Source organism: Macrotis lagotis, chromosome 6 (assembly GCF_037893015.1).
Source record: "Macrotis lagotis isolate mMagLag1 chromosome 6, bilby.v1.9.chrom.fasta, whole genome shotgun sequence".
Taxonomy (NCBI): Eukaryota; Metazoa; Chordata; class Mammalia; order Peramelemorphia; family Peramelidae; genus Macrotis; species Macrotis lagotis.
In genome coordinates, this window is record NC_133663.1 from 190,626,554 (window position 1) to 190,642,399 (window position 15,846).

The 15,846-nt window shown below is 36.5% G+C and overlaps 1 long non-coding RNA gene across 1 annotated transcript; it reads left to right on the forward strand.

Annotated features, from left to right (window-relative positions):
* The first annotated feature begins 2,100 nt into the window (after positions 1 to 2,100).
* On the forward strand, positions 2,101 to 15,506 carry LOC141491951 (uncharacterized). The gene is made up of 6 exons (XR_012469808.1): positions 2,101 to 2,201; positions 5,131 to 5,211; positions 10,454 to 10,523; positions 12,230 to 12,355; positions 12,690 to 12,735; positions 14,774 to 15,506. It is a non-coding gene; the product is annotated as an uncharacterized LOC141491951 (long non-coding RNA).
* Positions 15,507 to 15,846: the final 340 nt, after the last annotated feature.

Below are 15,846 nucleotides of genomic sequence, written 5' to 3' on the forward strand. Positions count from 1 at the left end.
AGTGGTAGATAAGATAACTTTTATAGTTGAATAAAAAAAACTTTGATAAAATAACATTTTGTACTTCAATAAAGCAATCAAAAATGAAAACATCATCCCTGAAAAGGTCATCAGGACAACTCTAATAGCAGGCATGACAATAGGCATTTTCACTTACTCTACTAGGGATTCTGTTCTCTATCTGTACATGAAAAAGAGCAAAGTTTTGATGTATAATTCTAGCCACTAGGTCATGTTTCCACCTGATTGATAGAAGCTAAATTTTTCTGGCCTACAGTATTATGTAATATGGTTCCTTGCATAATATACACTAATCACTAAACAAAGTTCCTTCAAGAAAAACCCTTCCAAAATTTCTGGTGACTTTGTAATTGTAATCCCTCTCTTTCTACAAATATCCATATGACTTCTTCATTAGATGCTTCTTTGTTGAAATATTGTTTGGTGGATTCATATGAACATTACTGTAATCATGGGGGTCCTTTTTATTACATTCTTGGATCTTGCTTATTTTATTGGGCAGCTAGATGGATAGTGGAGTGGATGGATAGTGCAGTGGATAGAGGTAATATTTTATGAAAACCTTTATTTTTCCTCTTTGTTGCTGGGTAGATCTTTTGTGTAAAGATTGTAACTCTGAAAACCTTAACCCAGGTTGGAAGAAAGGGGGCTGGGGTGGGGGGGATTGTGCTAGGCCATATAATCTTGCTTGACTGTCATCTCGGGGCAGCTCCTTGATCTTCACTATCTTTGTGAGACTTGGGGGTGCCCTTTTCTTGAGAAAAGCCAAAATAAAGTTTCCTTTTACTCAGAGGAGTCTCTATATTTTTTAAGAGGATTTTTAACCCTCACAATTTTTGGTGCGTTGGCCGGGAAATCTTAACCCCCTCCCTGAGACTCTCTTGGGTGTAAGCAAAAGCAGGCACCATGCTGGGATGTTTTCAGCAGCTTGTGATTTAGTGCCCAGGCAGATCCCTTGAGGAGTGAGGGAAAGAACTCAAAGAGAGACTTAGCTGGAGCAAAACTGAAAGTCAGAAGAACTCTGGAGGCAAGATTATCAGGTGACAGCACAGAAAAAGATCCAAGGATGGTGCCAGGGTCCATAAGTTTGTGTATATGAGCCTCTAGGCTCAAGTCCGAGGTGACCTTACTCTTGTTGCTTCCAATAAGGGATCCAAATCTGCAAGTTGGGTTCATTTGGGGCAGAAAAAAGGAAAAGAGTGGAAATACTCCCATGCAGTTTAATTGCCAGCCTAAGCAGTTTGAGTCTGTAGGGCCAATCCAAGTAGTTGGAGTCTGTAGGATTGTCAGACAATTTGCAGTGAGAGATTCTGAGAAGCCCAGGCAGTTAGAGTCTATAGGGCAAGGTCCAGGCAGTTCAAGTAGGTAGGACAAAATAAAAGCATCTGGAAGTGCAGGTTGAAAGATCTGGGGCATAAACAAGTAAATAAATCTTCCTAGGAGAAATTCCAAGAGACAGCATTAGGCTGTAAACATGAGAGGGTCAAATTTAAAGTACTGATGCAGCAGTAAATTATTGTAATCCCTCCCTGAAGTGCCCTCAGGAGATAGTCCCTTGGGACTTCAATTTAGTGATTGGAATAAAGAACTAAAATATCAGGGAAAAGTGCAGAAAATGATAAAATGCTGTTGACTTTTTCCTCTTCCCTGCTTTTTCACTGTGATTCTGTGTTGCTAGAATGCTTTCTCCTCCTCCCCCTCCTTCCCCTCCCTGGTGCTTTTCTCTGGGTCACATGCCTGGTCTTTTTTTTTGGAGGGGAGGTTGTTATCTCTCAAACATGGGAGAGAAAAGGGAACACAAAGGGAATTTATTAAGAAAAAGGAGCCTTATTTTGAAATTAAAGAGACAATAAAAATTACTAAATATGTTAAATAATGAAATCGTATAAAGAAAAAAAGGTTTTGGGAAAGTAAATCCCAGAGAGTCAAGAGAGTCAGGTTAATTCTAAAGTATATAATTTGGTTACACAGAAATGCCAGAAAATGGAAACTAAGTAGTTAATCTTTTACCAGAATGATATGGCAGCATTATAGTTTCGAGATTCTGGTAATGTTAGTTATTACAGAGAGTAATGAACAAGGAGAGGATCTAAGAATAGAAGATTCCCCCAAGAAAGATTTTGGACCTGCCTCCTTATGAGAAAAGTTATGTGGTTTATTCAATCTGAAGAAGGGAGCAGGTAATATTCTAATTAGGCTGGGAGATTTTGTTTTAAAGTAGCTATTTGCCTTCTCAAAGGTTTTACCAGTTAAAATCAAAAAGTGTTAAATATTAAATCCTTTGAATGGGAAATGTTTTCTGGAAAGTGGAATCATGTCTGTGGTTTATATAGCCAGTTTAGAACAGTATTAACTACAGTTGAAAAGAATTAATGAAAAAAAGAAGAGTGGAACAGAATATTAAGGGAAAATGTAAGAGGTTCTGAAAGTACTAGGAAGAGAATCAAGAATAGAGACAATTGGGGGTTTTGAATCATTTGCTAAGTATGGAAACTGGTTAAAGCATGTAGACAAACGATTTGAATAGGTTTGATATTGTATATGTAAAAGAATTAATTTTGGGGATTTTGGGCCTTGGGAGGTGATTTCAAATTCAATTAAGGGTTTGGATTTTTTATATTTTTAATGTTTTATGACTCCTCCAGAGTCATAGGAGAAAAAAAAAAAACCAATGGAAATGCTGTAATAGATAGGGACAGAATGGCCTTGGTGGAGGCTGGCAGTCAGAATAGATGGTTATCTTTATCAAGCTTAAGAATTATTAAACAAGGGGAATCGGGAAACACTGATTCAAAATATGTTTGGGGTATGGTTCATGTATCTGGAAAAATCTGGGGTGAGTGAGTAATAATAAATAGTAAAGGGTACAGAATTTATATACATATATATCTATATATCTATATATATACATATATTGCTTCAATATCTCAAATTGAGGGGAATCTCCAATTCCCAGAACATAAAATGGTTTTTTTTAGGTTTGTTTTTTTTTTGCAAGGCAAATAGGGTTAAGGGGACAAGCTAGGCAATTATTAAGTGTCTGAGGCTAGATTTTAACTCAGGTACTCCTGACTCCAGGGCTGGTGCTCTATCCACTGCACCACTAGCTGCCCCATAAAATGTTTTAATATTAAGAAATGTTGGTCAGTAATGACAGAAAACTATTATAAGTTAGAGCATTGAGAAGTTAGAATTGCACTGATAAAGATAAAAATAATTTGCAAATTTTTTTTGGCTTTGAAAAAGAAAATGATTTAAGGTTATTTTGAATATGACTTTTGGAATTTAAGAGCAGTATAAAGAAAATCGTAATCATAAAAAGGGATTTTTAGCAACAACTGGTTTTAAGAATTTTTATGTGTTGCAAAATTCTAGGGAGTAAAGGGAAACCATATGAAATTGAAATATGTAGGGAAGAATTAGTAAACTTTGTATAAGAACAGATTTAAACAACGTTTTTGGGGAAATTTAAAATTGTGTTACAATAATGAACAGTGAATGGATTGATGTCTGTTATTTAAGAAGAAGAAATTATATATGTAAATGTAACACTAGCATGGGTAAAAAGTGTACATTGGGCTTTTGAAATTATCATATGTATAAGATTGAAATTTATGGAGAATCTAATTTTGTTTGTTTTAAAAATAGAAGTGTATTTAGAAGAAGAGATAAATAAGCTTAATAAAGCACAAATTTTGAAGAGGTTTGTGTGTGAAACATACTTAATTATAAGGTTAACTTTAAGAAAACCTGTTGTTTTGTTTTGCTTTAAGAGAATGAGATGTCAGCATGGCATGAAAACATTATGTTTCATGCAGGTTAAGGATTTAATGTTTAAATTTTAAAGAAGTTAAATTGTAGATTTCTTTCCCCATGTTAAATGCAGATTCAGAAAGAGAGTGTAACTGCAAGATACCCTTTCCAATAATGTTGTATAAATGTGAGGGACTTTGGAAAATAATTAGGAAATTACAAATTATGTAACCCTAATTGGATGACTTATCGATGAATAAGATGTTGAAAAGTGTTATCAAACATGTGATCTACTTTTAGAAATATAAATTATATTACTGTAATGTGATCAAACCTGGAATTGATGATTAATTGCTTTGTAGGAATAATGAGGGAAGCTATCAAAGACCTCTAGATTGGTTCCCTGAAATTTTTAAATGATGTGTTGGATCTTGCTGTAGAACTGAAGGTCCAGGTATAAATGTAATAATGGAAAGATTGTTTTGTGAAATCTAGTTCTTAATGTGTTACACTTATTACTGTTTTGTTAAATTGAGAGATATTCTAATGGGTTGAATGAATTCGTAAAAATAATAATCTGTATTTCAAACATGGCTAATAATTAAACAGTTTTATTATAGAGAATTGTTTGCATAAGAACTTGACAATTTATATATATATATATATCAATTGGAATTTTTGTGGTAATGTGTGTATAAATATATATATATATATATATATTTATATATTCATAATCTCAAAGTTGTGGTTGTTTGCTTTGAAGTAAAGCACCTAAGCAACATGGGAAAGAAAATAATGATAATGATTTGTGATTTTTTTTTGTGACAATCTCTGTCTAATTGTATATGAGAATTCTTAGAATAATCTCCTAGTCAAAGGGGAGTGTTTATTTATTGTAATATAGCAGGCTATCCAAGACGTCTCTAATATACCATCTTTGTCCAGTAATGAAGCAGAAATGTTTTCAGACAAAGGGATGTGGGTCTGCAGATTAGGAGTCAGTGCCACCAGGAGGATAGACCTTCTAGTTGAATTATTATACATTTGTGAAGAAATTTTGTTTTGTTTTTTATTTGTTAAGGAATACTCCAGATGCTGGGGGAACTTGACTGCTTTTTGAATGTTTAGAAAGTCAGTTTATTTAATATATTCTGATGACAGGGACACTCAGAGTAGTTATAGGTGATACATGTGTAGGGAAGAGCACTAATTGATTGTGACCTCCCCGCCCCCAATCCAGATTAGAATGGACATTTAGTCCTTGTGAAGTGGATTCACTTGGAGATCTAATTAGTTAGAATTACTATTTTAGATCATGGAACTTTTAATTAGTTTTTGTTTTGTGCCTAACATTAGGTGTGGTCAACAGAAGAAGTGCTGTTGAGACAATGTTCTCCTGAATTCTGGAAGCCTGAATGAGATTTGGACACTACACAGGTGACAGGGGTATTGGGAGAAAAACCCAAAAGCATGACTTTTCAGTGCAACCTGAGGTTGGACCCTTTTGACTTGACTTTGCCAAATGTGACATTCGAATAATGTCTCACCAGATAAATCTAAGATTTGACTTAAGTCATTTGACTATCCATATGTCTTCTGCCTAGAAACTGACACTCAAAATTATATATATAAAGGAAGTTTCCTTTGATGTCCCAGATCTTTTTTTAAAACAAAATAATTTTTATTCATATCTCTTATATTTTACATCATCAGAATTTTTCCCAGAATTTTTCTAATTCCAGAGCCCTTCTATATAATAATTTTTTAAATTTATTTTTTATTCTCATTTTGTACAAATGATTTTTTACATTAATAAAATATTCTTGTTTACAAGTAAACAAAATACCCCCTCCCCCATGAATATAGATAGACTTGCTTAGGTGAAAAAAGTAAAGGGGAAGAGAAAAAAATTAAAATAAAAAAATAGTAGTAATAATTGTAGGTATGGCCAGGTGGCGCAATGGATGAAGCACCAGCCCTGGAGCCACGAACACCCGAGTCCATTTCCAGCCTCGTAAACCCAATAATCACCCAGCCATGTGACATGCAAGCCACCCGATCCCCACTGCCCTGCAAAAACCAAAAAGAAGAAAAAAGAAGACCCAAAATAAAATAAAATAGTAATAATGGTAGGGGTGACTGGGTGGCAGACAGAGCATTGGCCCTTGAGCCAGGAGCACCTGGGTCTGAATCTGGCCCCAGACACACAAAGATCACCCTGCTATATCGCCCCAGGCAGGCCACCCAGCCCCACTTGCCCTGCACCCTCCCCCAAATAATAATAACAAAAAATGTGCTTCAGTCTTTGTTCCAACACCAACAACTCTGTCACAGGTGGATCACATTCTTTATGATAAGTCCATCACAAATGTTACTTCCATATTTTTCCAACGTTGCCATTGCTGATTGCAACTCCCTCCTTTCTTATTTCTCCACTACCATGTACTCTATTTTCTCTCTCTCCTTTCACTCTGACTCTGCTGTAGGGTTGCGGAGTGGTGCAGCAGACAGATCCGTGGTCCTGGAGCCAAGAAGCCCTGAGCCCCCATACCACCTCTTAGGCCCAGAATCCACCTGGCCCTATTGTCCTGGGCAGGCCATCCAATCCCAGCCCGTTGCAAGAAGTAAAAAAGAAAATGTGTTATATCTGACCACTCTCCTGCCATGGTCCATCCCCTCCTCCTTCATTCACATCCCCACCCCTTCCCCCTGCTCCCCCCTCCTTCTTATTCCAGATGTCTATACCCCATTGAGTATATTTGCTGTTTCCTCTCCTAGCCATCTCTGATGAGAGCAAAGGTTCCCTCATTCCCCCTTGCCTCCCCCCTTCCATATCATTGCAATAGCTCATTTTAATAAAAAAAATCTTATTATGTGAAATATCTTGGACTATTCCCCCTCTCCTTTTTCTTTCTCCCATTCCATTTCCCTTTTTTTCTATTGACTCCATTTTTACACCATATTTTATCTTCCAATTCAGCTTTCTCCTGTGCTTCAACTATAAAAGCTCCCTCTACCTGCTCTATTAACTGAGAAAGTTCATATGAATATTACCAGCATCATTTTTCTATACATGCAGTTCATCCTCATTAAGTCCCTCATATTTGCCCCCTCTTCTCCAATCTCCATGCTTCACCTGAGTCCTGTATCTGAAGATCAAACCTTCTATTCAGCTCTGGTCATTCCAAAAGGAACATTTGAAATTCCCCTGGTTCATTGAAAGCCCATCTTTTTCCCTGGAAGAGGACATTCAGTCTTGCTGGGTAGTTCATTCTTGGCTGCATTCTAAGCTCTTTTGCCTTCCGGTATGTTGTATTCCAAGCCCTACGAGCTTCCAATGTAGTTGCTGCTAAGTCCTGTGTGCTCCTGACTGCAGCTCCACAATATTTCAACTGTGTCCTTCTGGCTGCTTGTAATATTTTCTCTTTGACTTGAGAGTTCTGGAACTTGTCTATAATATTCCTAGGGGTTGGTTTTTTGGGATCTCTTTCTCGGGGGGATCTGTGGATTCTCTCCATTTCTATTTTGCCCTCTGCTTCTAGAATATCAGGGCAATTTTCCTGTAGTAATTCTTTGAAAGTGATGTCAAGGCTCTTTTTCCTGATCATGACTTTCAGGTATTTCAATAATTTTTAAATTATCTTTCCTAAGTCTGTTTTCCATTATCAGTTGTTTTTAAAATGAGATATTTCACATTTTTTTCAAATTTTTCATTTTTTTGGTTTTGAAGTATTGATTCCTGATTTCTGGTAAATTCATCAATCTCCCTGAATTCTATTCTTTGTCTGAAGGATTTGTTCTCCTCAGAGAGTTTTCTCATCTCTTTTTCCATCTGGCCCATTTTGCTTTTTAAAGCAACTTCTCCTCAATAACTTTTTGAACTGTTTTATCCATTTGACCTAAGCTGGTTTTTAGCATGCTATTTTCTTCAGCATTTTTTTGGATTTCCTTGACTAAGCTGCTCACTTCATTTTTATGTTTTGCCTGCATCTCTCTCCTTTCTTTTCCCAGTTTTTCTTCCAACTCCCTCATTTGATTTTCAAAGTCTTTTTTGAGCTCTGTCATAGCCTGAGCCCAATTTCTGTTTTTTGTTGGAGTCTTTAGATGCAGGAGCTTGTGCTTCCTCATCTTCAGACTGAGTATGTTGATCCTTCTTGGGCTCATTTGCAAAATATTTCTCAATAGTCTTCCTCTTATTTCTCTGCTTGCTCATTTTCCCAGCCTGGGTCTGGTTTGGGGGTGCTTCCTGAGCTTTTGGGACACTCCCACAAGGGTCTCAGTGTTTGAGGCTCTGTCCTCCCTCCTGGTCTGTGAATGACCATAAGCTCACCCCCCTCTGCCATGGGGCCGAGGTGGGGGGGGGGCCCTGTTGTTCTATGGGGGGGCCTAGACTGGGATCAGGATCTGAATGTGGTCAGAGCCCCAGAGTCCTGTTCCAGGGGCAGAGAACAGAGCTCGGCAGTCTCTCTCTCTTCACTCCCCTCCCTCAGCTCAATGGGCTCATGCCCTGGGGGCTCCTGCTTACCAGCTCCGCCTGCTTCTGTTTCTGGGTCTGGGCTGCTGAATGACCAAGCTGCTCACTGTGTGCTCTGAGGGCTGGGCTCCACGTGCTCGCTCTGGCAGAGGTCCCCCACTGTTCCCCCACTTTGTGCCCGGTGCTCCTCGGGGTGCAGCTCAGGAGACTCCCCTGCTACTGTGAGCCGTGGCTCCCAGCACCCTGGGGCTGACTCTGGGAGGCTGAAGTTCTTTTGCTCTGGCAGGCCGCCCCTCTGACCCTGGGGAGCAGAGCCTTTCTCCTCTTTTCCAGGTTATCTTGAGTAGGAGAACTGCCTCACTGGGTCCCTTTGTGGGTTCTGTGTCTCAAAAGTTTAGTTAGAGTCCTTAGCTTATGAGTTTTATCAGAGAGCTCCTAAGAATCGATCCATTCCGCCATCTTGGCTCCGCCCCATGTCCCAGATCTTTATAGTAAATCATTAAAGTCAATCTGATATAGAAATTTTAGGTCAAGTGAAAATTAATAACTAGATAGGCCATCATGTGGCTTTAACCTCTTCTGTTAGCTATATGTTTTGAGAAGATTTGAGATGGTTTCATGTATTTTATTTTATTTTGTGATAGGGAAAAGGATATTTAGATAAGAAGAATAAAGAAGGTTATGTAATCTCAAGATACACTTCTGTTCAGTAGCAGTTTCAAGTTCTAATTTGAAAAAGGAATGTAAGTCAGTTGAGTATATCAGGAGAAGACTCACCTATAGTTTAGTTAAGAGACATTTTTGGAAGAACAATTTATTTTAGTTAGGGATACTTGAGTTATTATTTTAATGAAAAGCAAGAGATTGAGGCTATTTGTATGTCACTTGCTGGACACTCTTTGACAAAGATGGTCATCTAATGTAAATGGTATAGGCTCAAGTTGACTTGATAATTTTCAATATATTCACTTATAAAGTGAACAATTATGGGAGTTGTATTTTTGTTAAAGTATGTATGTCAATATGAAATATGAATTTTAATAGCTCTAGAATTTTATGGTTTAATAATGAAAATATGAATCTGTCTTATAAGACATTGGGTTAAGAAGTTCCTTTGCCAGAGGAGGAGATCTCAACAAGTCACCCAAATTGGAGATTGGAATGGACTCTGCAGATACAGAAAGACATTGAATGTCTCTAGGAGAAAAGAGAGAAACTGGATGAGTTCATCTTCCTCCCCATGTCTATGATATGTGTGTATGGGTTGTTTGGTGAGGGTTCCAAAAAAGAAGATGGGTCCCAAGTGGCCAGGAAGAGAGAGAATAGAACCTGAAAGGGTATCAAGAATAGTGTGAAAGGACTTCAGATGACAAATTATATAGGTATACATATTTAGGAAAAAAAGAGGAGGGATTGAGTAGAATATTCCCTCTTAAGAGTTAATATTCTTAGTGAAGTCCTCTCAGGGTTAAAAATCATTAAAACAAAGACAGACTATTACACTGAGATTATTCTTAGAAGAGGGAGAGAGGCTTTGCATTCCCAGTCAGATACCCTTCCAATTCTGCTAGGGAGTGAAAGAATTCGTAAGACCTTGCATTGATTCTGTTATGGAGGGAAATAGTGGAAGATTTCCAGAGAAGAGATCTTGCAGTCTTAGTTAGCCACCTATTTGATAATGGACTGTGAGCACAGTAGCTTGTCTTTTCTTATTTGATAAGTGCTAGTAGAGTCCTGTAGAAGACCTTGCATACTTAGACATTAACAGAAGGTCACTAGAAATCTTTTTTCTGCTATCCCCGCCATCTGGATGGTGAGGTAATATTTTATGAAAACCTTTTATTCTTCTCTTTGTTACTGAGTAGATTTTTTTGTGTAAAGATTGTAACTCTGAAAGCCTTAACCAATCAGGTTGGAAGAGAGGGGGCTGGGGGGGGTTGTGCTAGGTCGTATTCACTATCACCTTAGGGCAGCTGCTTGATCTTCACTACTTTTGTGAGACTTGGGGTGCCCTTTTCTCAAGAAAAGTCAAACTTTCCTTTTGCTCAGAGGAGTCTCTATTTTTAAGTGAATTTTTATCTCACACAGTTTTCATAAGGATACATTTGAAATTAGTATTTTTCATTTAAAAGTTCCAAAAAGGTATATTAAGAGTGGTATTGTAATTAGTAATGATTCCTTTAAATATGATTTTTTTTCATTCAGCTTTGATTTCAGGATGATGATAATATGATGATTATGAATGAGGTAAGATACAACAAAACTTCATGGAAAGGTGAGTCTAAACATTTGGTCATTTATTTGTTGTTGAGTCACTTTCAATCAGGTTCAACTCTATATGAACCTATTTGGAGCTTAGTTATATCTTTTACAAAGATAAAATTGTTGAACTAGGTAACTTTGAAGTTCTCTTCTACCTCTAAAACTATCACCCTATGGTAATCATCTTTCAATTATTTATTTTCTTATCCCAAATGCTTTTTTCTCCTACTTCTTTGTTCCTCATCTTGTCATTGACATTTCCAGCCTTATTTTCTTTGTTTTCTCCTCTTTCTTCCTTTCCTTTATTCTGAGGCTCTTGAATGTTCTACACTCACATAAAACCTCATTTCCTTTTTCATATTTGTTTCTCCTTTTCTCACTCAGGATTAATCTGTTTACCAGGGTCATGTGGTATCTTCTCATGCTCCAAGTTTAATCTATTGTTTGTTTGGTAATAGTTCAACTTTTCCTAAGTTCTGGTCACATTTAATCACTGCCAACAAAAATCAAATAGAGGTTGAAGTCAGAGAAATTCATCTTCATGAATTCAAATTCAGTGTCAGATACTTACTAGCTGTGTGACCCTAGGCAAATCACTTAAACCATTTTTTAAAACTTCTGTCTCCTCATTTGTAAAATGAACTGGAGAAGGAAATACCAAACCATTTCAGTATCTTTCCCAAAAATCCTCAAATGGGGTCATAAAGGATCAGACACAACTGAAATGACTGAACAACAACAAAATAAAAATCAGTATTTTATTATTATTATTTTCATAACTTCTCTAATTTATGAGGCCTACTTTTGCTAACTTTATAAGGACCAGAGGATTTAGGCCATGTCCAGGATACTAATAAGTAAATGTCTCATTTGAGGCCTAATTAGGAGAACTATTAAATGAGTAAATAGAGGCAGGAAGTGATCAATACAAGTTTTGAGCAGAATAGCAAGTCTGTAAATAAAAACAAACTGTCTCCTGGGCACTGTGCCAAGTATTGCTTATTCAAAAAAAAAGTCAAAAGAGAGTCCTTCTCCTCAAGAAGCTCATGATCTTGTGGGGGAGACAAGCAAGCAAATATGTATGAGCTATACAAAACAAATACAAAATAATTAAAAGGAGAAAGGCACTATAATCAAGAGGGTTTGGGAAAGACTTTGTGTAGAAGGTGGGATTTTGGTTGCAACTTAAAAGAAACCAGGGAAAACAATGAGGCCAATAGAGAAAGAGTAAGGCCAGTAAGCATCTGAATAGAAACCCAAGTTAGAAGTGAGAGACCAGAAAGGAGTGATAGTCAGGTTGTGGAAGGTGACACTTTAGGATTTTGGTCCTAGATCATCTTGAGACAGTGTCATTCCATGGTGAGCTATGAGTGGGTTAGTCACAACTTTCAGTTTAGCAAAAAGGAAAATGTAGAAGCAGCAATTAATGCCTATATATTCCACTTTTTAACAATTTAGTATTTAATTCCCCCCCATTACATGCAAAATCATGATTCAACATTTTTTTTAAAACTGGTTTCTAAATTCTCTCCCTTTCTATCCACCCCACCCCCATTGAGAAGTCAAGGAATTTGATATGTGATATATGAATAGTCATGTAAAATACATTTCATATTATCATGTTATAAAAGAAAAGATAAACCCAAATAAAAACCAGGAAAAATTAAGCTAAAAAAGTAAGCTTTGATTTATACTTAGACTTCATCAATTCTCTTTAAGGGGATAGAGATCATTTTTCATCGTAAGACCTTCAGAGATGTCTTGGATCATTTCCTTCCCACAACATTGCTGTTACTGTGTACAGTGTTCCCCTGGTTCTACTCAGTTCACTTTGCATCAGTTCATGTAAGTCTTTCCAGGTTTTTCTGAGAGTATCCTGTTCTTTCTTTCTTTCTTTCTTTCTTTTTCTTTCTTTCTTTTTCTTTCTTTCTTTCTTTCTTTCTTTCTTTCTTTCTTTCTTTCTTTCTTTCTTTCTTTCTTTCTTTCTTTCTTTCTTTTGTAAAGAAATTGGGTTAAGCAACTTGCCCAAGATCACACAGTTAAAGAAATATTAAGTGTCTGGGGCTGGATTTGAACTCAGGTCCTTCTGACTCCAGGGTTGGTGGTCTATTCACATATTCACAGTGCTACCCAACTTCCCCCTGGCTCATTATCTCTCTCTCTCTTTTTTTTCTTTTAGGTTTTGGCAAGGCAAAATGGGGTTAAGTGGCTTGTCACACAGCTAGGTAATTATTAAGCGTTGGAGATTGGATTTGAACTCAGGTCCTCCTGACTCCAGGGCCATCCTACAGCTCATTATCTCTTAAAACATAGTTGTATTCCATCACAATCATATACACGGATTTTTCAGGCATTCCCTAATTGATAAGCATTCCTTAAATTTCCAGTTCTCTGTCATCAGAAAAGAGCTACTATAAATATTTGGGCATAATTCCAAATTGTTCTGCACAATGATTGTAGTTCCACTCTTAATGCATGCTTCCAAACATATCTACACAATAAATTTAAGATTTCTCCTAAGAAAGCCTGTACTGTGTTAAGAAAATTTAGTTTCTATTAAATAATTGCAGCAAGGTAGAGCCCTTTGCCAGACTAAGAGGATGATACATTATGTTAGAAGGAGTACAGATTCTAGAATCAAAAGAACTGACTTCAATTTCCACTTCTGCTAATCAGCACATGACCTGTGTGACCTTGGGTCCATGACTTTAATTCCATAGGCTCCTGTTTTCTCTCATGCAAAATGAGTGGTTTGGCCTAAATGATCTTCCAAGCTTGGGTCTCCACTTTTTTGATTCTCTGAATCTGTTCAAAAAGCACAATTTGATTTCATCTTTGTACTTGCAGTGCTTATTCTAAATTGGAAAAGGCCATGTGGATTGAAGAGGTTCATTTTGAAATGAGGAGAAAGGAAGCAACATCAAAAAAAATAATAATAAAATAAAAAAATATTCAATGCAGGGAAAAACATTGCCTACTGAGAGTTTGATGGAGCTCTCCAAACCAGGAAATTTTTGGGTTTATATGTGCATTTTGAATCTGGAGGTCCCTAGCACAGATGTTGCCTCTGGTTGTACTTAACTCAGTGGAGACAGAGTTTCCTCAGCAGTGACTCCCCAGCTGGAGTTTGACAAGGTGCTGGGAGTTTTTATTACCATCTGAAATTAGGTCTTTTCTCAGAAAAATAGAAGTCCACACCCAATACATAGTTTTCTGTTATAATTTTAGAGGTATATACCAAATGTAGAGTTTTTGTTTGCCTTCAGATTCAATTCTTATTACCTACCTTTGACTGTTGGCTAAAATGAAATGCCCAGATTTTAAAAAGAATATGGGAACAAAGCACTCAAATGGGTCAGTCCTCCAGTTTCTCCAATTAAAATGAATTTTACATACATTTTCACAGAACTATGACTTTCTATTGTAATGAAGCAAAGCAGTTATGCTAATGGAAGTGATATGAACAGGTTATTGCTGAATTGTGCTTCTTCAATAAAGTTGCACTGAAAAATGAATTCTAAAAAGAAATCCAATCTGTCATTTATCATGTATTATACTCTCCTAGGTGTTAAGGATATCAGGAAGAGAAGAGAGCAAAGATATTAAACTAGGTAGTCCCTAGACTTAAAAGAACTTTTTGTAAAAGTAGGACATGTTAAATAAATATGTGGAAATGACTTAACATTTACAAAGCAAACTCCAAGTGAGTACATATGAATAACATGCAGAGTGTTTCAGTACTTAGAAGACTGACAAGGATGTTTTGGAACTTGAAGTTGCCAAAAGGATTTTTTTCAACACAGATGGAAATCCATCTAACACATTTCTAAGTATATTACAAATGCATTTTCATATACATACATACATACATGCATGCATGCATACATAAGCACATTATATATACAATTGCATATAAAACTACACTCACATATAGTGCATATATGCAGAGATGTGTAATATACAAGCGATGTTACATATGTTACTATAATGGATGTGATATTAATATGGGAGCACTTGTGGAACAATGCCACCCTATCCACTTCCTGACTAACCTATAGGAAATTTTTAAAATCTGCTACAATATAAACTTCTCTAGGGGAATTCTTGTGGTTCTCCTGAAATTTTATCAACACTACCCAACATGTAAGCTGTTCATTACTCATGTTTTGTTCTGTGTGACTGGCTCAGCTTTCCTATGTATTCTTCCCATTCATATATATGTATGTATATGTATACATACATATATATGGACTTGTCTTTCAGGAAGAAGCTTGAAGAGGAGAAGCAGGAGGAGGAGAATGAAAAGAAACATTGCAAAAGAATTAAAAGACCTTTTGAATTATCAGACCACTGAATTGCATTCATCTGTACCAGACAAAACAAATGGGTCATTTCTTAACATCTCTGAAAAATACTTCAGTTCCAGAGGCTCTGTAAAACCTGTTTAGATAGTGTGAGGTAAAGTTCAAAGCACTCCAGAAATACCATATATTTTTATTTTTATATCAACCCTGGGAGGTAGGTGTGATTATCTTCATTTTACAGATGAAGAAAATGAGGCAAAAAGTGCTGAAGGAATTAAACCTGGGCAACACATAGCTAGTAGGGATCTGAGGTGGATTAGAATTCAGTTTTTTCTGACTCCAGGTCCAGTAACTCTATCTACTTTGTCATCTAATAGCAAGCAAAATCCAACCATATTTACACAGACTATACACACACTCTCATACACATAATATCATAACCAGAGCAGTACGAAAAATTGTTCAAATGTATAAATAATCATAAACACAGAATTACCATATCTCTATATATCATCATTCTTCATATTCAAAACAAGTAAAGGATAAAGATTGATGACCATATTTTCTGTATGTATAGGCAGTACAAATGAATAGTGCAAATCTCTCATAACATTCACATACAAAAACCATATTTTGTTCTAGACTTAGAAAATAATATGTTAAAATAATTCAATACATAATAAGATGAGTTAGTTGCCTCCACTTCTTCTAAAGTATGCATACCTCACACTATCTAAACAGGTTTTGCAGAACCTCTGGAACTGAAGCATTTTTCAGAGATGTTAAGAAATGACCCATTTGCCTTGTCTGGTACAGATAAATGCAATTCAGTGGTCTGACAATTCAGAAAGTCTTTTAATTCTTTTGCAATAAATAAAGCCTAGTGACATTAGGATTAGAGAGTGAATTACAGACCTCATTAGTCCCCCACAATTGATACAAATGAGAGTCAAAAGCAGATAAATGGCAAGGGACAATCATGGATCCTGCCATTGACTAGCTCTCTGAGTTAAGGACTATGCCACTTTCGAA